This window comes from Anomaloglossus baeobatrachus, chromosome 6, assembly GCF_048569485.1.
Source record: "Anomaloglossus baeobatrachus isolate aAnoBae1 chromosome 6, aAnoBae1.hap1, whole genome shotgun sequence".
Lineage (NCBI taxonomy): Eukaryota > Metazoa > Chordata > Amphibia > Anura > Aromobatidae > Anomaloglossus > Anomaloglossus baeobatrachus.
In genome coordinates, this window is record NC_134358.1 from 244802713 (window position 1) to 244823903 (window position 21191).

At 47.8% G+C, this 21191-nt stretch overlaps 1 protein-coding gene across 3 annotated transcripts in view; it reads right to left on the bottom strand.

The window, feature by feature from the left end:
- LOC142244256 (enoyl-CoA hydratase EchA19-like) overlaps positions 1-21191 on the bottom strand; it is a 167559-nt gene that overhangs the window by 110877 nt on the left and 35491 nt on the right. Inside the window, exon 1 of one of the 3 annotated variants that reach the window (XM_075316460.1) lies at positions 1488-1570. The exons of the other annotated variants lie outside the window; for them this stretch is intronic. The gene's annotated coding sequence lies outside the window, so the exon portion shown is untranslated. Of the gene's footprint in view, positions 1-1487; positions 1571-21191 lie in introns of those variants that run through there. 3 annotated transcript variants of the gene reach the window in all.

The window sequence follows — 21191 nt, forward strand, 5'->3', positions numbered from 1 at the left end:
CTCAGACCCGAACATTGGGTCTCAGACCCGAACATTGGGTCTCAGACCCGAACATTGGGTCTCAGACCCGAACATTGGGTCTCAGACCCGAACATTGGGTCTCAGACCCGAACATTGGGTCTCAGACCCGAACACTGGGTCTCAGACCCGAACACTGGGTCTCAGACCCGAACACTGGGTCTCAGACCCGAACACTGGGTCTCAGACCCGAACATTGGGTCTCAGACCCGAACATTGGGTCTCAGACCCGAACATTGGGTCTCAGACCCGAACATTGGGTCTCAGACCCGAACATTGGGTCTCAGACCCGAACATTGGGTCTCAGACCCGAACATTGGGTCTCAGACCCGAACATTGGGTCTCAGACCCGAACATTGGGTCTCAGACCCGAACATTGGGTCTCAGACCCGAACATGGACTTTTTCCTTGTACGGTCTGTCATCCGAATAAAACTTGTTGAAAGGATGCATAGCTTAAATCGGTATGGGCACTTAGGACTCCATCACAGCCATGTCAAATATTGGCATAACTGTGATTGGTCGGTGCACCACTTGTATAAAAAAAAAATAAAATAATATAATAATAATAATATGACGTGGGTCCTTGCTCTAGGTTTTATAAGAAGTGCTGGTAAAACAGACAATTACAAGCTGCAACCCACAGCGGTTTGCTTTACCTTGGCTGATTATCCAAAATAGAGGGGGATCCCATGCCATTTTTTAAATTATTTAAATAAATAATTAAAAAAAAACAAACGGTGTGGGGCCCCCTCATTTTTGATAACTAGCCAAGGTAAAGCAGATAGCTGGGAATAGTATTTAGCAGGGTGGGAAGAGCCATGGTTATTAGCCTCCCCAAGCCTAAAATAGTAGTACGTAGTTACCCCAGAATTGGCACATCAGATTAGATGAACCAATTCTGGCACTTTTCTGGCTCATCCTGACTGCCCTGGTGCTATGGGAATTGGGGGAATATATGGGGTTAATGATAGATGTGATTTGGAAATCACAAAAAAATCCTTCATTTGAAATTAAAAAAAAAAAACACTTCCGGCTCCTGCGCTGAGGATGTAAGACGTGCAGTGAAGAGCTCCAGCATCAGCCAGAGATCAAACTGAAAGCCAGGGCAAGATCCGTCCCCATCCAGCGTCCTAAGGCAGACCTGCCACCGGGTATAAGCCATCCCTGCATATAACCCCCACCACTCGAGCATCTGCTAGATCTGAGACCGGAGAACTTTCTGACCGAGGAGGAGAGCGGGGGAGCAGACACTGCAATCACCTCTCTGTCTGAAGCAACGTGGAGGCGGTAGGAGGGAAGTTCTGCAGCAGTGTGCCACTATAGATCGTGCAGTGAGGGAAGCTGGAGACCTGAGCCCTGCATATACCCCTACCCCCCCCTCTGGGATAGGCCCGTGATTCTGAGGCACTGGAGTGACCCCCCACTGGTGATCTCATTCCCTGGGGGCAAGCCAGACAGTGCTCTCACCTGGGCTGAGGAGGAAAGCCTGCCACCTGTAGCAGGGAGGAAGATCTAAGGCAGGAGAGAGACCAGGGACTCTCAGAGGACAGACTGGCAGAAAAGTGGCAGCAGAGGAGTGGAGGAGGTGCTGCTAGACTGCTCCAGGCTCCGTTGATCACCTCGACCATATTTGGGCGGGAAACAATTCTGCTTTCAGACACCAGCCATTACTCAGTGAATTGCTGTTTGGGGAAAAGAGCGACATCTGGTGGACTGAGGCAGTCATAGCACCTCACTTTGAAGAAAAAAAAAAAAAAAAATCTCAAATAACACTCTCCCCCAGTGGCCAACATAAAGAACTGCACCCAATGTAATGGTTGCTGGCTTCTAAGGCTATGTGCCCACGCTAGAATGTCCCTGCGGATTTTTCTGCCTGAAAATCCGCGACTTTCGCGGCAAATCCGCACCCGCGGATTTGCCGCGGATTTTTTTTTTTTTTTTCCCCATTCAAAACCAAAAATCCGCACCAAATCTGCACCAAACAATTGACATGCTGCAGATTTTTCCGGATCAAAATCCGCGGCAAATCCGCAGCGGAAAAATCCGCAGCATGGGCACAGCATTTCCAAAATGCCATTGAAATGGCTTGGAAGTGCTGCTGCTGCAGATTTTCGGCAAATCCGCGGTAAATCCGCGGCAAAATCCGCGGTAAATCCTGTAGCGTGGGCACATAGCCTAAGAGGACTGGAAGTAAATAAATAAATCCTAAAACAGGATCCTCAATTTTCAACTGGGTATTCCCCTCCTGATAAAGAGGAACTTTTCTCCCAGCCAGCGGACCAGCGACCTATGGATCGCTACCTTCTACGTAGCGCGCAAAAATCAGACCATTATCGCCAAGCAGAGGTCAGAGCAGGCAGCAAAAGGGAGGGAGACATGGCATCAAGCCCTTTGGAGGAACAAGTCTTTGCAGAGGTATTTCAATCGCTCCACAGTGCCTTCAGTGATGACTCAATAAACAATCCTAATGATGGCAGCAGGGAGGATGCCCAGCAACCGCAAACGATAGACTACAAAAATATGGCGGCGGAGGTCACAGCCAACATCATGCCAGGGATTCAGAAAACCTTGGAGCAAGCTATCCAGAATGCCCTCCATAACTTCCGGGGAGAACTAAACAAACATAAAGGACAGATAGAGGAGCTGCAGCAGAGGGTGTCTTCTCTGGAGGAGGAAAATAAACAAATGTCCTCACAGCTGGAAGAAACTGTTGCAGAGACAAAACGACTAACAGACAAAGTTGAAGATCTCGAAAATAGATCCAGACGCAGCAATCTAAGATTAGTGGGACTATCTGAAGCAGTCCCGACTGCCGAACTGCAACGCTTGTGTGAAAGGGATCTGCCGACAGCCTTGGGAATCAACAGAGGATGTAGAGTTGAAAGAGCTCACAGGGTGGGCCCAGACCTGCGTTCCCATAATCGAGAATCCGGAGATCAGGCAATAAGACCACGCCAAGTGATTATGAAATTTCTAGACTATAACGATAAATTTGACATCATAAGGGCTTATAGACAGCAAACTCAACCACTGATCATAAGAGGTATGAGGCTCCTCTTATTCGAGGATTACTCTGCAGACGTGGCCAAGCGAAGAAGAGCCTTTAGCAAGATTTGTGTCTCCCTATTTCAAGCCAAAAGAAGTTTTACGCTTCAGTATCCGGCCCTGCTGAGGATTTTTCAAAAGGATGGCAACAGTATTGTTTACAACTCGGCAAAGGATGCAGAAAGAGACATGGACAAAATATTACAATCGGCAAAAATTGCAGAGAGAAGAAGAGATCGGAAGGGGGACAAACGGCAACAGTCACCGAAATCTCAGAGATCTACGGACCACAGAAGATGAAAAACCTCAGTGACAGTCTGTCTGACGCCTTGATTCATCCTCTTACCTACTTTTCCTTTTAATAGACTGGAGTTATGCCGCAGTGTCTTGGTGGGGATATCAAGTTATTGAACAAACTATCTTTGTGAGCAAAGGTTGGCAGGGATCTAGTGGGGGAGGATTATGGGCTGCCTTGGGACATGGGTGACTCGCCGAGCCGGGGGATGCTTGTCCACACAATCTATACCCTCCTTCCTTGGGGATGTATCCTGTGGTTCGGCGAGGGAAGTAACGAAATAACCGACTTGGTCAAATTGGGTGGGTGTAAGTAAGAGATATGGACGGCACCCTGGTATTCTTTTGTATCTATTTCCTATGGTGCAAGATGAGCTTCTTTATTATGATTGTGTAACCAAGTACACTCATCTTCAGAAAAAAGTGAAGTCCAGAGCACTTTTGGTGGTGTGTAGAGTTGGGAACACACTACAGTGCACAACGAATTTAAAGTTACTGTTGACTAAGTGTTGATTGCTTTGCTGTGTTTTTCTAGTTTTTTGTTTCTTCTTCTAACATCTTCTTTCTTTTAAGAGTCACTGAGAGACTCAGAGTGCTGTGCAACACCTCCACAAGGGACCAGTAAAAAGCAGTAAATAGATTCCACAGGGACCCTTATGATTATCATTTCCTGGAATGTAAAAGGCCTGAGGTCCCCGAATAAAAGATCTAAGGTATTGAGACACCTCAAACGATTCTCCCCAGATATCGTTCTTCTTCAGGAAAATCATTTGGGAAAAGAAGATTTTTTTCAGACTTAAAAGATTCTGGGTTGGGACTGTAGTGGGTTCGGCAGCACAGGGGAGACATGCAGGGGTAGTGATCTTATTCCACCGGAATTTTGCTTTTCAGCTATTGTCCCAGGAGTGTGACGACCAGGGGAGGTGGGTTCGGGTCACTATAGATCATGGGGGTGAAACCTATTCTATACAAAACATCTATGGTCCTAATAGTTCAAATAAATCCTTCTTTGAAGATATAGAAAGGAAGATTATTCTTGACAATTCACCTCTGATAATCACCGGTGGTGACTTTAACACAGTACATAAAATAGATGAAAACAGAAGGAGCCAGAGCAGGGCCCCTCATAGAGAAGAAAATGCACTCCCTTCTCTTCTTAACCAGACTGGGTTGAGGGATGTCTGGCGCTGGCTACATCCTGACGCTAGAGAGTTTACTCATTTTTCCCATGTCCACCAATCCTGGTCAAGGATCGATTATCTTTTGACCTCTGAGAGTTTATTGAATAGACTGAAATCGGTTGAAATATATGATTTGGTCATATCAGACCATGCCCCAGTGGGTATGGAACTGACGGACAAGGTGGTTAGGGGGACAGACTTTATATGGAGGTTTCCAGCCTTCCTTACGAAGGATGAGGGATTTAATGACAAATTGCGCTGCTGGTGGGAGGAGTTTATATTTGACAACAGAGAACACATAGATCAAACTGCTCTGTTTTGGAATACGGCAAAGACTGTGCTGAGAGGCAGAATTTTAATGTATGTCTCTTCCCTCAAGAAAAAGGTGAAGGAGGGGTATTCCGAATCGAGTGCAAAACTCAGACAAGCTTACACAGAGTTCTTGCAGAATCCCTCAGCTCAAAATAGAGAACATTGGAAACTGGTCAAACAAGAGTTTGAGATGTGGTTAGACAGAAGGGAGCAGATGTATCGAACTAGACAAGAAGTTGAATTACTCAGATATGGTAACAAGGCGGGTAAATTATTGGCGAGATTAGCGAAGGGGCACTCTCAAGTATCTCCCATAGTCAGAATAAAAGATAGACAAGGAAAGGTAACTTCCGATCCCAAAAACATAAATGCCATACTACAAGACTTTTATAAAGACCTATATAAATCCTCACACACCAACATAACAGAGGGCAGATCCTTCCTCCAACATTTATCTCTCCCAAAACTTACACAGGAGCAGTTGGATGTAATTAATGCGGATATTAACGAAGAGGAGGTAAAGCAAACTATTAGTCATCTTTAGAATGGGAAGGCACCCGGTCATGATGGGTATAGTGGGGAGTTTTATAAGGCACTTAAAGAACAGATTTCCCTGACATTGACCACTTATTACAACACTATTTTGACAACAGGAGACATTCCAGTCAGATCCAAAGAGACGTACATCAAAGTAATACCGAAACAAGGAAAGGACCCCCTAGAGGCAGGCTCCTACAGACCTATTTCACTAATTGACCTAGACCAAAAAATTATGTCTAAAATAATGGCTGAGCGTTTGGCAGGGGTGCTTCCTCAGTTGGTGAAACCGGCTCAGGTGGGGTTTGTTAAAGGGAGGGCTGCAGTTAAGAACATAAGGAAGGTTTTGACAGTGTTGGATGTGGTGGGACGACAGCAACACTCAGGTGACAGACCAGCTCTCCTAACTCTAGATGCAGAGAGAGCATTTGATAATGTCAGTTGGGAATGGTTGGGGGCGACACTGGACACTTTCAATTTAAAAGGCAAATTTAGAACATACTTGGACGGGGTATACAACAGCCCTATAGCCAGAATACATACTCCTGGATTCCTCTCTGCTCCTTTTCACCTACACAAAAGGGACCAGACAGGGCTGTCCAATGTCACCATTGCTATTTAACCTGGCCATGGAACCCTTTGCTAGATATGTGGAGGAGACTGATCTATTTGACGGAATTAAAGTAGGCAAGGATATAGTCAAAATTGCTCTTTTTGCAGATGATGTCATATTGTTCCTGTCACGACCACTAGCACAGTTAAGAGATATTTTTGATTTTATTCAGAAATTTGGGGAATACTCGGGCTACAAGATCAATATTAACAAAAGCGAACTTTTAGAACTAGGAGAAAAAACACCCCTGGAGCACTGGAGGAAGCTGGGTTTGGAGCTCCGTGTCTCAAAGTCACATATATCGTATTTGGGTATAAAGATAGGGAGGCGACCAGATCAATTATACTCACTAAACTATACTCCCCTGATAGGTAAAATATTGGAGGAATTGCAAAGGTGGCATCACTTACCAATATCCCTTCTGGGTAGATGTCATTTGATCAAAATGATTAGCTTTGCCAGACTCCTATACCCCTTGCAAACCCTACCCCTGATTTTAAAACACTCAGACATAAACAAATTGAAGAAGGCCTTTACACACTTTATTTGGACAGGTAAAAGACCCAGAATCGCTGTAGAAAAATTGATGCTATCAAGAAATGAAGGAGGGGTTAATTTCCCAAACATACGGGCTTACAATATCGCCTCTTTGTTCAGGCATGTGGTGGATTGGATGCACGACACGAGTTGTTACTCAAACACACATATAGAACGACAGTTCGCCGCCCCCTGGGACCTAACTGCTCTTATCCACACTAAACAAGCCACACTGCCACAGTCGGTAAAATCCTCCTTTCTACTAAGGGACACTATAATGTGCTGGAAAATAGTAAGGAAAGCTTTCCAACTCCCCTTCTTGATCTCTAAACATATGCCAATATTTGGCCACCCCGAATTCCCCCAGGGAGCAGAGGTCAGGGCGGTAATTGGACAGACAAGTGACCATTTACGGAAGGCGGGGAGTATTATGAGTTTAGAGGATAAAAAATGGATGTCTCCACAAGAAATCATGCTCAAATTTCAGATACATAGTAAGCATTTCATGCAGGTCCTGCAGCTCCGGTCTTTCTGTCAATCCAGACTCAGACAGTTAGAAAAGGAAGCTACCTCTCATGCCCTAGATGAAATTATTGGCCAATGCACCCAGATGGTGAGCATTTCCTCACTGTATGGTAACATAAGACACAAATTTTTGAAAGCAAGACACAGTAAACTGTTCAGGACATGGGAGAGGTGGACTGGAGATCTGGATATAGCTGAGACAATACTGCAAGGGTGGGAACGGGTGAGAAAATCCATCTTGTGTGAGAGATGGAGGGAGACTTATTTTAAACTCATGCACACAGCGCTGTATGGATTTAACATCCCGCCTTCCCATAGCTGCCCTGACAGAATTACAGCATGTCCTAAATGCAAGGTGCCCTTTACAAACCTTTGGAACGGGGTGTGGGAATGCACAGAAGTAGTAACTTACCGTATTTTGCGGACCATAAGACGCACTTTTTTTCCCCCAAATGTTGGGGGAAAGTTGGGGGTGCGTCTTATGGTCTGACTATAGGGCTTCGGCCGGGAATGAGGGTGCTGCAGGTCATCGGGGGCACGAGCAGGCAGCAGCAGCGCCTGCCGTGACCACGTGGGCCCGCTCATTACATATGCACGCCCATCCTCCCGCCCATCTCTCAGCGCTGAAGCCGGCACTGACAGGTGGGCGGGAGGACGAGCGGGGACGCGCGCATAGTAAAGAGCCGGCCGTGATCACCCCTGGCAATTACAGCCTGGAGTGATCATGTGCGGCTGCATTCACTGCCCCCCGCGCGTCATTACCAGCGCGGGGTGCAGTGAATCAGTACACTCACCCGTCCCCGTGTGTGGAGCCGACCCCCTGCTGCACGCGATGTCTTCCTGTCTGTGCCGGTCAGCTGATCTGTGCCGGTCAGCTGATCTGTGCTGAGCTGGTCAGCTGATCGGCACAGACAGGAAGACATCGCGTGCTGCAGGGGAACGGCTCCACACACACAGGTCAGCGTGCCAGAGAGGAAGATATGATCGGTGCTGCAGGGAGTGAGGAAAAGGTGAGTATAAACGTTTATTTTTTTCTCTGTGCTATAGGATACAGGCCATATACCAGGATGGTATATGAGCACGATGGGGGCATATAGCAGGATGGGGGTATGTGAACAGGCTGGATGGGGGGGTGGGGGTTATGTGAACAGGCTGGATGGGGGGGGGTGGGGGTTATGTGAACAGGCTGGATGGGGGGGTGGGGGTAATGTGAACAGGCTGGATGGGGGGGGGGGTATGTGAACAGGCTGGATGGGGGGGCTATGTGAACAGGCTGGATGGGGGGGTATGTGAACAGGCTGGATGGGGGGGGTATGTGAACAGGCTGGATGGGGGGGGTATGTGAACAGGCTGGATGGGGGTTTATAGCAGGATCATATACAAGGCAGGAGGATCATTACCAGGATGGGGTACCTTAGTAGAGAATTTGGGGACATTACCCCCATAACAGTGTCAGCAGCAGATCCTCGCCCCATAACAGTGTGTCATGACCACATTTTTTGCTTAAAGTTTTATTTTCCCATTTTCCTGCTCTAAAACCAGGGTGAGTCTTATAGTCCGATGCGTCTTATAGTCCGAAAAATACGGTACTGGAAGCTAATAAGAGACCAGATCCAGGCATGTTGGGGAACAAAACTTCCACAATCGCCACAGGCTTTGCTTTTCCATCAGCTTCGTCCCCCTGAATCTGAATCTCAACTTGGGATAGACAAAGTGAAGATCCCTAGAAATATTCACACATTTTTAATTGTGGCTCTACGAAATCTTTTTAGTGAGTGGCTTAAACCAAATATTCCATCAATGGGATAAATAATATCTCAAATGAAACAATTATTAGGGCTGGAATTGCTAGAAGCTGAAAGGAGCAAAGAAAAATCAGCAGGGAAAGTTTTTCCGCTGTGGAAACAGTTTATAGGGTTCCACTATAGTCCTCAGGAAATTCTGAAAATAGTCAGTCCTTTTCGCCATACTGAATGGTACTGTCTGGAAGACCTGGGGGGGACATTGGGGGCTTTAGGGACATCAGCAATTACTTAATGTGCATTATATGGAATCGGTGGCTGATACCATCACAGAGGCATAATTGTGGAGTGGTTCACATTCTCACTCATTGTTCATTGTCTCTTTGTGTACATGTCTTCTTTTCCTTTTTTTTCATATAGCTTAAATTAAAAAGGTTGTAACTACCACTATAGTAATCTGCAAGGTACACTGCTCGAATGTTGAGCATATCAATGTCATGTACACTGTCTAATTCTTTGAACAAGTTATTGCTTCCCTTTCTGTTATGTTTAAAAGTTTAATAAAAAAAAAAAAAGATGTTTAAAAAAAAACAAAAACAAATACCCTCTTATAATAATAATTTATTCATTTATATAGCGCTATTAATTCCATAGCACTTTACATACATTGGCAACACTGTCTCCATTGGGGCTCGCAATCTAAGGTCCCTAACTGTATGTTTTTGGAGTGTGGGAGGAAACCGGAGTACCCGGAGGAAACCCACGCAAACACGGGGAGAACATACAAACTCCTTACAGATGGTGTCCTTGGTGGGAATTGAACCCAGGACCACAGCACTGCAAGACTGCAGTGCTAACCACTGAGCCACCGTGCCGCCCTCATCTCTTTATTAACCCCCAAAACACCCCTGCAGGTCTGACGTAATGCACAATGACGTCCCATGATGATCCTTGGCTTTGCTACATCCGAAGGCTGCAGTGCGCAGTGACATTAGAAAACTTGATGGGGCATCGCAGCCTCCAGAACACACTGAGGGCAGTGGGGTAGGCTCCGATGGGACCAACTGTGACTGCAGGTGAACTCACTGCTGGATCGTGTGACACAGTGGCAGAGAAGTCCAACAGTGAGTTTACCTGCAGTCACAATTGGTACCATGAGAACCACCAGCTGTGACACGCAGTCCGGCAGAGCATTCACCTGCAGTCACAGTTGGCGGCTCACATATTAGGTACTGTGGGAACCACCAGCTGTGAACTCCGGTAAACTCGCTGACAGAGCAGAGCAGTCCTGCAGCAAGTTCACCCGCGATCACTTCTGGTTCATCCCACGGTACCAACTGTGACCGCAGGTAAGCTCTCTGCCAGACTGCTCTGCCGCTGGGTCACACAGTCTGACATTCCAGCAGCAGTTTCACCTGCTGTCTCTCAGTTGGCGGGTCACATAAAGGGTACAGTGGAAACCACCAGCTGTGAACTCACTGCCGAACTGCGTGAGTTCACCTGTTGGTACCATGGTAAACTCCAGCTGTGACCGCAGGCGAACTTGCTGCCTGACTGTTCTGCCATTGTGTCAAGCAGTCTGATAAGGAGTTCAACTATGCTCACAGTTGGTACCGTGGGAGCCCCCAGCAGTGAAATCTGGTTACCTGAGAAGTCACCGCTTCTCACATTGCTGCCCTCAGTGTGTTCCTGAGCCTGTAGTGACCGGTCACATTTTCTAATGTCACTGCACACCGCAGCCTCCAGATTTAGCAGAGCTGAGGATTGTCATGGGACGTTATTGTGGATTAATAAATGGTTGAAAGAGAGTTGTTATTTCAAATAAAGCATTTTTCTGTGTTTGTGTTTATTTTTTTGACTTACATGGTTAATAATGGGGGTGTCCACTCCTCTCCACTACTAACCTGGGATTTGATGGCAGCTATGATTTTTGACAAATCATAAACCCCATATATTGCCCCGTCAGGCAATCAAGCACGGTGAAGCGCCAGAATTGGTGCATCTAATGTGATGAGCGACTTCTGGGGAGGCTGTGGGCTGATATTTTTTTGGCTGGAAAGCTCCAAAATCCATGGGCATTCCCAGCATGATAATACGAGGGCCCAGCTGTCGGCTTTACTTTGGTTGGTTGTCAAAAATAGGGGGATACCATTTTTTTTTTTATCAATATTTAAGATGTTGGGTCCCCCCTATCTTCGATAACCATCCAAGGTAAAGCTGACAGCGGTGGGCTGCTATTATCAGGGTGGGAAGAGTCATGGATATTGGACCCTTCCCAGCCTGATATCATCCTCCAGCTGCTGCTTTATCTTGGCTGGTTTGCAAAATATGAGGAGACCACACATTATTTTTGTTCAATTATTTATTTATTTTTACACTACAATCCAGGAAACTGACTGCAACCAATCACAGACATCGGCACAGGAGGAGTGTATAACAGTCCGATTGCAACCAATTACAGATGCTGGCACAGAGGGTGGGCGAAGGAAGCAGTGAATAATCATGTCGTTTAATAAGCTGGCCAGAAAAGAGTCTGACTGCGGTGTTATCTCCCGGGAAACACGGTATTTATAATTGTTCGGCTCTTTCCCCATTTTGCTTCCTTTTGCAGACCCCTAGCCCTTCCTATGACCATTTTACAGTCCAGAAGTTTAGGTCCCTATTAACTTGTATGGAGTTCGGCATCAAGTCCGGCTCCCAAACCAAACTTATTTTTTAAAGTCCGGCCGAACCCGAACATTCACGGGTCTGCTCTTGTCTACTCCTAAACCATCCCTATGGGCATGTTGGTTATAGAAAATTGACTAAACTGATACCTTCATATCTGTGAGCTCAATATATTAAAATGAAAGTAAAGCCTGTATCCCAAACACTACTAACCTGCAGATATAAGGTTAATCTGCACGTTAATATTTACATTGCCAGACCTGTCTGTTTAACACTTGTGAATTTCATCTATATCTAGAAATAAATCATTCACCAATACATACAGAAATTAATATTCCGTCTAAGCTTGCGCTGTAATCAGGCTATAATTAATAGTAGATTATGCAGTATTTGGACTGGTTCCTCTTCAATTAACCAGCCAATGAAATGTAAAATTGCTTAATTGTATGTTTTCAAAACAATGAATTTAAGCTCATGATTACCATTCCCTAATCAATTTATAGTAGAGGGCTCAATGACGCCATTCACACACCTGCCATAGTGATGCAACGCACAATGGGAGGACACAAGCCCTGTAGAGATCTGGGCTTCACGCTCCGGGTGTAGAGTTCTGCGGCTCCGTACACTGGAGACATCCCATATTCCAAAGCAACCAGGATATGTAACATCCTAGCTATGTGGTTCCTCCCTTTTCCTAATTTCATCGTGTTAATTGCAAATGTTTGGATCTTTTCCAAATCAGATACAAGAGATGAAGGCAATATCAATGTGGTAGATTCATTTCACATTAGACCTCCATGAGATCACACTAAAATGAATAGATATTACAAGAACGGAGCTTCAAATCACAGCAGTAATATTGTCTTATGGGTTATATTGCAAAACTATATCAGTCCGCCCTTAGGAAGACCAAAATTAACTCCAATGTGAATGTGTCAAGAGTCGGGTTTCTAAAAATTAATTTTGAGTATGTATATCTTTTGAATGATCTGTACACAGAAATCATGTCTCTGAAGTATGGGGGCTGAATTATTTGTGGGGTCTGAAATTAGGAATCTAATTTTTAGGGTCTGAAGTCTAAATTAACTAATTTATGGTTCAGGGTCAGAATTCAATTTGTTAATGTACGTAGTTTGTATTGTAAATTCTGTTGACAGATCCTCATCAAACACCCTTCCATGAGCTGGAGTGGGAAGAGCAGAAAACATAGCTGCCCTTGCTCGCACCGGTGAGCTAAATGCGCAGGCGCAAGATTATGGTCGGCGCTGTGCATGATCTCACCAGCGCCATGCTCGTACCTGCCCATAATCTCACGCCTGCGCATTTAGCTCACCGGCGCAAGCGAGGGCAGCTATGTTTTCTGCTCTGCCCGTGATATAACAGAGCAAATGCGCCTGCGCGAACCGACCTAACTGCACAGGCACGAGATTTGAAAATGCGACGAGGATGAAGACGGAGGCTTCATCCCGTCAATCAAGAAAAGAGGACGGTGATCAGCGGCAGGAGGGGGGGCAGGAGCAGAAAATGAGCCCGCCCATCTGGCCAATACAGGTAATTAGCATACCTAATGGCCAAGTTTTATAGTTATTTTTGGGGTCTGCAAGGGGAGTCAGGGCCAATGTGCACCTTCATAGAATGCAGCCCAAAAGCTGCAGAAGGTGATATTTTTAGTTTAAAAGGAAAAAATCTTGTGACAGGTTCCCTTTAAATGCAGTGACATTTAACCTGCACACCCTTTAGAGTACCTGCCAATTGAAGACCCTGGTTTACAGCTATCTTTGTACTTTCATGAAGCCCATATATTATTTATTTTCCTCGCTTATATAGTGCAAATTATTCCACAGCGAAAATTTTAACATTTGTTGATTTTGACAATGTATGTAAAGCGCTGTGGAATAGCGCTATATAAATGAATAAAATTATTATTATTATTATTATTTTAAAATTAAGTTACATTTAACTGAAATTATAAAGAAATCTATCAATTAAATGCAATAAAGAAACCAAATTGTCAGGCTCAATAAACAGAAAATACCGACCTCATACTACATTGCTATTGCATGATACATTATTTTCTGCTCTTACAATAGCTAGCCTCACAATTCTGCTGGCAATAGTGTGGATATTCCTTGGATTGAGCTCTACATAACCTGCAATTGCCTCCTATAACCTCAAGTAATGCAGCACTCACAGCCGGCTCATGTATCCCCCCCCAGTAATGCAGCACTCACAGCAGGCTCATGTATCCCCCCCAGTAATGCAGCACTCACAGCAGGCTCATGTATCCCCCCCAGTAATGCAGCACTCACAGCAGGCTCATGTATCCCCCCCAGTAATGCAGCACTCACAGCAGGCTCATGTATCCCCCCCAGTAATGCAGCACTCACAGCAGGCTCATGTACCCCCCCTAGTAATGCAGCACTCACAGCAGGTGCATGCATCCCCCCTAGTAATGCAGCACATTACCCATGGCTCACATTCACACAAACATAATTTATACCTTTCTGTGTTCACAATCGATCCTCAGGGATAAACAATGAGCAAAGTTCAGTCATTTTAAGTTTTTGCCGTAATGTGTAAAGTTCACTCAAAGCGTCACGTGAACTTCTGCACCATTGTGTCACTACCAACATAGTATACAAATTGCCTCATCAGAAAGGAATAGGATTTGAACTCTAGTGCCACCTACTGCAAGTAACAATCCTAAAAGTCATTATCAACCCTTTAATGAGACTTGACAAATGACTTAGGATGAAAGCATAAACAAAATCTCTATTTGCAGACACATGTTTCGGGGTGTTGACCCTCCTCAGGCCAGAGAAAGAGATCAGATTTGGCTATATAAGAGGCATCTGATTGAGATCTAAGGGGTAACGTTTTCTCGCTGTGGAGAGTGACATGTCTGACATGACAATGTAAAGAGGCTTAGCAATTTGCATATTTAATTTCCCAGAGGAGAATTGCATGGCCTGTAAGGGTACATGCCACAATCAGGAATAGCAGCATTTTGGACGCAGCGTGTTTATATTTAAGTTTACAGAAATCTTCCGCCCACTGTGCTTCTTTTCCACAGCTGACGAGCAGCAGCATGACAATGCTTGCAGAGACGAGTGTTCTTGGGGTAGAACACAGCAAAAATTTTCTACACCCTGAACTCTGATTGTGGGCACGGACGCTGCATTCTCCTGTGGAGAAGACATGCTGCGTACAAAAAGCAGCTCGCCAGGATCATGGGAACGTATCCTTAAGGCGCGTGCCCACGAGCAGTGTTTGCAGCGGTTTGGACACAGCATTCTTCAGCTGCATCCAAAACACTGTTGTATAGTACAAGCACAGTGGATGGATTTCTAGAAATCCCGTGCCCACTTTGCTCGTTTTTTCCTCAGCAAACACTGACCTGCGGTGCGTCTTTCCAGACCACAGCATGTCAATTGTTTGCTGGGGATCCGCATGCATCCTCCGTAGGGAGAACACAAGTGAGAGAACGCAACAGCCCGAGCCCGGATCGTTGGCACAAGCAGCTGCGTTCTCCTGAGGAGGAGACTCATGGACCCGCAGTCATGGGCACATACCCTTAGGGGTACTTTGCACACTACGACAACGCAAGCCGATGCTGCGATGTCGAGCGCAATAGTCCCCACCCCCGTCGCAGCAGTGATATCTTGTGATTGCTGCCGTAGCGAACATTATCGCTACGGCAGCTTCACATGCACTCACCTGCCCTGCGACGTCGCTCTGGCCGGCGACCCGCCTCCTTTCTAAGGGGGCGGGTTGTGCGGCGTCACAGCGACGTCACATGGCAGGCGGCCAATAGAAGCGGAGTGCGGAGATGAGCGGGACGTAAACATCCCGCCCACCTCCTTCCTTCCTCATTGCAGCCGGGACGCAGGTAAGGTGATGTTACTCGCTCCTACAACTTCACACACAGCGATGTGTGCTGCCGCAGGAACGAGGAACAACATCGTACCGTCGCTGCTGCAAAATTATGGAAATGTCGGACCCTACACCGATCATACGATAACGACGCTTTTGCGCTCGTTAATCGTCTGTAAAAGGATTGACATACTGCGATGTCGACAGAGACGTCGGATGTGCGTCACTTTCGATTTGACCCCATGTCGATGTCGCAACGTGCAAAGTACCCCTTAGTCTCCTACTATGTGGGTGTGCGGCCCCCGTGCCAGCAGCCGCCGCTGCTCAGATCCGGGCCTTCAGGGGTGGTGGCTCGAGGGTCTCCGGACCCGGGGGTCTCGCGGACGCACCGAATAAATGGGGGGATGTATATGTACGGGCTGGCCTGTATTAAGTTCGTGACGCCACCCACGGTGTGTGGTGAGGTGGGACACCACCGCTTCTGTTACGGGGCACTCGTGGGAGATGTTGTGCAGCAAGTTGTTAACCCCTCTAGGCAGGGACGGTGGCCACGGGACTCGGTTGGCACGTGCAGGGGATGGCGACCGCAGGGGGTCCTGGTGAGTTCACTGTTAGTAAAACACACAAGTCTCTGGTAAACCAAGGTGATGGTGGCCGGTGCCGTGGCCGGTTCCATTCTGGTCCCCCATCCGGCTGGTGGTCTCTATCCTTGTCCTGCACTGCTGTGTGAAAGGTGGACTTTCCTAGTGTAAAACTCAGGAGTCCGCTCCCGTCTGGATGTGGCCTAAGGAGCCGTGCCCGCAGACGCTGGCCCGTGGAATCTATGGGCCCTGGCGGTGACCTCTTATCCCTAATCAGTGGGCTGTTGTCTAATATGAGGGACTTTGGGTGGGACAGGACCTCTAGTCCTGGCCTCAATCGGTTAATTAACCAGCTCCAGTTGGTTCTGGTCCTGGCTTCAGGGTCCGATTACCCCCCTTTGTGCTACGGTTTCCGGGTCGGTTCCCCGTGTCGGTACCGGTGGGCTACAACCCTGTCCCGGTCCACCTCAGTTCTGTCGAGCCGTCTTCCCGTCTCCTGCTGACGGAGACCACCGTCTGCCTCCTAGCCAGTGGCACCAGGGCTCCTACCCTGGTACCGTTCAACTTGAACTCTCCTGCTGGAGCTACACTTAGCTCCAGCCCACACTCCTCTCCAAAGTGAACCACAAACTAATCTACATGTTTTCCCGCCCCGGGGTGTCTGGACCCCATGGGTGGGCGTGTCCCAACCACCTGGTCACGCCCACTGGTGTGTCTATCTTTCCCTAAGGGGGGTGAGTAGGGTTTCTGGTTGGCTGTGTGTTTCCTAGTGAGGGAAGGTGTAATGCGGGGGCCTAGCTGTGACTAACTGGTTTTGCCAGGGTGTCACACTCCCCCTTGGTTAAACACAGACCGTCTGAGGGCTGTCTGACCACCCCCGTTTATTGAACTAGAAAAAAGGAGATAAAACGGGTAAAACATTTTAACATATTTACATTTAGGTAGATTATGTTTTCTTCCCTTACGGGAGGTGTTATGATCCGGAACCATGGAAGACCACCACAAATCATTGGTAAAAGGTGACAAGAGCATTGGCAACTAATCTGGCCGCCATCCCCTTACTAACTATCAACACTAGAAGTAGCCGAGGAGTGAACTAACATCCTGTGCACCACGAACCGAGCCAGAGAACTAACTATCCTAAAGGAAGGAAAGATGAATAACTCTCTGCCTCAGAAAATAGATAAGAATAGCAAGCCCCCCACATTCAAAGACTGCAGTGATATAGGAAAACACAATACACAGATAGATGATAGGATTAGCAAAAGGTGAGGCCCTCACTGACTAAAATAGGAAAAGGACAGGAAAGGGACTGATGGTGGCCAGAGAAAAACCCTGCAAAATTCCAAATTCCTGATAGTACAAAAAGGCCCTCAGATCGCATGATCTGCACTCCATCCTATACCAGGCGCTCTTGTCATACCAATGAACAGAAAACAAGAATCATAACAAATTCAAAAAGCCACAAACACATGGACTTAAAGGAGCTATACTCCAAACAAAACTGCAGGGAGTTCCCCAGCTAAGCAACTGAGAGGGAAAATCCCTGCAAGCAAATAAACTGAAAACAGCCACAGCAAATGACAAACTCAGATAAGAGTAAAAGAACCAAACAATAAATAAAGAGCAAAGCACTTATCTGAGGTAGATGTGGTGTGGAGCAGAATGAAGCAGGCTGGTGAACAAAGAACAACTGACATCCGGCATAGCCTGCTATCAGACCAGGATTTAAATAAGCAGAGAGTTAGCAATGGAAACGCCCATTGCTCAACACACCTGGTCTATGTCCAAACCATTCCTGGCCACAAGAGGGAGTCTCCCAGCAGCCAAAGCATAACTGACATTCACAACAGGGAGGCATGTTACTTAAACGTTGCACATATAAAACAGCCGGGACGAGACGGACCGGGTCCTTCTCACTTCACCCACCCAAAACAACCTAGCCCTGATGCCACCTCTAAAACACAGTTTGGCACCCCTTGCCCATGTCCAGGGTAGGTCCGGGTGTTGCCAAAATGGGCCGGGTAAAAAGTTCCTTACCTGGCAGTCCTTTTTCAAGGGCCCCACGTCCAGGGGACCCCTGACCTGGAGGGTAGTCACCGGTTTTGCTGGTGACAGGGCCTCGGCCGACTCTACCGCAGGCTCATCCTCCAACCAGCCTCTCCAGAGACTGCGGCTTGGTGAAAGGGTTGGTCAGGGAGTATTTCCAAGACCCAAAAGTTTATGGGCTGGCTTGCAAGTTCTAAGCCATTGTCTTTTTGAACTTTTTTTTTTTAAACGGGAATCACAGACAGTCCCAACGGGGAACTTTAACCTTTTTGGTAGCCGGGAACCACTACCTAACTTTCTTAATCTGGTGACGACTTCAGTTGATTGGCACTCACTCACAATCATATTTACACAATGAACAGGCACCACCTACTAGATTGCGGTCTCTCTGTACCTAAGTGGTGGCTGACCCAAATTAGGGCGTGTGGACCTTCTGAGCACTCTAGGTTCACATGGAACCGGTGGGGGAGAGGGAGGTACAGCCCCTTCTTCCCCGATGTCGGGTATGGCTGGCAGAGACCTGCGTGGGCGAGGTGTAGGTGCATCCCTGGGCACTGGTGTTGCTGATAGGCTCTTCTGGCTCTACATATTCCACGGGTTGTGGGAACATGATAATGGGAACAATCACCGCTCTATTCTGCATAGGCCAATCAGCCAGAAAATCACCATCACAGTGTGGATCACCTCCTTCTTCTGTTCCACATTCGGCGCAGGAGGGGAAACCTCTTCCACCATCTTCAGGGGTTCTGGGCACTTCATCAGGTGGACCCTGGAAACAGTGGCCGTAGTCCTCCCTTGATCGCGACTAACAAGGTATGTTTTCTGGTCTTCCCATCCAGTGGGTTGGATAACAGGGGGTCCTCTCCCACTGATCATCTAGCTTGTGCGTCCTTCGCTTCCTCTTCAAGACTGGATTTTACGGTACTGCTTCTGGCGCTTGACATCCCAACTGGCAGTGGGGGAAATGGTTTCAGGTACCTCAACGTCTAAGGCGGGCTTTACACGCTGCAACATCGCTAGCATCGGCTAGCGATGTCGAGCGCGATAGCACACGCCCCCATCGTACATGGGATATATAGGGTTTGCTGCCGTAGCTTTATCGCTACGGCAGCTTCACACGCACATACCTAATTGGCGACGAGCTGTGACTGCCGAACAATCCTTCCTTCAAGGAGGAGGTGCGTTTGGCGTCACAGCAACGTCAGTGCGACGTCACTAAACGGCCGGCCAATAGCAGCGGAGGAGAGGAGATGAGCGAAACGTAACATCCCGCCCACCTCCTTCCTTCCACATAGCTGGTGGACGCAGGTAAGGAGATGTTTGTCGTTCCTGCGGCTTCACACAGCGACAAACATCATCGTATCTGCAGCAGGAGCGACATTATGAAAATGAACGAAGTGACAAAAATCAGCGATTTTTGTCACTTTTGCACTCGTTCATCGTCACACCTAGGCTTTATACATTGCGATGTCGCTACCAGCGTCGGATGTGCGTCACTAACGACGTGACCCCGATGATATATCAGTAGCGATGTTGCAACATGTAAAGCCCCCTAACTCTAGATCCACCGGCAACTTCCCAGGCTGGGCTCTCATCAGGTACGCGTGCGTGCATTTAGTGGAACTGCAGGGGATATTATTGTAAATGTCTACCAAGTCGGGCAGCTTCTCGGGCCACAAGTTTCGTTCTTCCAGAGGCAGGGTCTTGAGGAGGTTAAGAACCAAGTGATTCATTTTCTCACACATCCCATTAGTCTGGGCATGGTAGGCCGTGGTCCGGATCTTCTTGCACCCATACAAGTTGCAGAATTCTTGAAAAACCTCTGCCTGGAAGGCCAGGCCCTGGTCCGTAAGTACCTTCTCCGGGTAGCCATGCAACCGGCAGAAGTACGCCTGGAAAACCCTTGCTGCCGTACGGCCCGTTAAGTCCTTGACGGGGACCACCACCATGAACCTGGAGTAGTGGTCTACGATGCTCAGGGCGTACGTATATCTACTTTGGCTAGGCGTGAGCTTGACATGGTCCAGGGCGACCAACTCCAACGGCTGGCGGGCGACAATCGGCTGCAGCGGGGCCTTCTGACTGGTGGCATCCCGTATTCTCAGCGCACAGGGACCACATTCTCTGCACCAGGCCTCTACGGACTCTCGCATCCCGCTCCAGTAGAAGCGCTCCCTCAGCAGCATCTCTAACTTCTTCCAGCTGAAATGTCCGGCCCCGTCATGATAAGCCTTCAGGACCTTGGGAACGTATGCCTGCGGCACCACCAGCTGGCGGACCTTCTCGTGCGTCTTCGGGTTGATTAATCCCCTGTACAGCTTGCCCTGTTGCAAGTAAAGGCAATCCCCCTCTTTGCACAACCACTGAGCTTCGGAGGGGGCTATAGGCTCTAACCTGGAAGCATCTTGAGTAATCATCGTCTTGACTAGCCGGACCGCGGGTTCCTGATTTTGGGCTTCTCGCCATCCATGGCGGGGTAACGGGTCAAAGTTCGCTTGCTGCTGGCCGACATAGGGCTTTTCGTCCCTCGGCTGATGGAACGCGGGCAGCTCGATCTCCTCCAAACCATCTTCCTCCACCCCTTCATCGGATAGGTGCGGCATCCGGGACAATGCATCCACGTTGGTGTTCTTGCGGCCGGCGCTGTACTTCATGGTAAAGTCATAGTTGGCTAGCCGGGCTATCCATCATTGTTCCAGGGCTCCCAATTTTGCCGTGTCCAGATGTGTCAATGGGTTGTCCGTATAGGCGGTGAACTTTGCCGATGCCACGTAATGCTTGAAACTCTCAGTTATCGCCCAGACGAGTGCCAAGAACTCCAACTTGAAAGAGCTGTAATTCTCGGGGTTTCTCTCAGTCGGCCGGAGCTTCCTGCTTGCATAGGCAATCACCTTCTCCCTGCCATCTTGCATCTGAGACAGGACAGCACCCAAGCCCACATTGCTGGCATCTGTGTAGAGAATGAACGGGAGACCATAGTCGGGATAGGCCAGGATTTCTTCTCCAGTTAACGCCGACTTCAGTTGCTGGAAGGACTCTTCGTGCTTCTCACCCCAGACAAACGGGGGTCCGGGATTTCTGCCATTCTTGGTCTGTCCCACGAGGAGGTCCTGCATGGGTGAGGCCATCTTGGTGTATCCCTTGATGAAGCGACGGTAGTAGCCCACCAGGCCCAAGAACTGCCGCACCTCTCTAACCGTGGTAGGCTGCAGCCA